Here is a 256-nt window from a genome sequence, read left to right as displayed (position 1 = left end):
ATTAAGACCAGCAAAGAACTCCCAACAGACGGTCTTCAAGTATTCCTTCTGGTAGCACGCGACTCGGACCACACCTGTTGGTAGCTTCACCAGGTAGTTTGGTAGCAGTTGGGAGGGGGGGCGGGGGTATTTGGGGCTTGGGAGGGGGTTCTTAGTAGTTCGGTAGGGGTAGAGGGGGTAGGGATAAAAGGCAGAGGGGAAAATGTTAAAATGGACTTTTTTGTCCTTTGCTAAATAGGCCTATGATATATATGTT

The sequence above is a fragment of the Penaeus japonicus genome, unplaced genomic scaffold, assembly GCF_977035675.1.
Source record: "Penaeus japonicus unplaced genomic scaffold, GWHDUDI00000001_assembly GWHDUDI00000042, whole genome shotgun sequence".
NCBI classification, from domain to species: Eukaryota; Metazoa; Arthropoda; class Malacostraca; order Decapoda; family Penaeidae; genus Penaeus; species Penaeus japonicus.
This window is presented reverse-complemented; position numbering follows the sequence as displayed.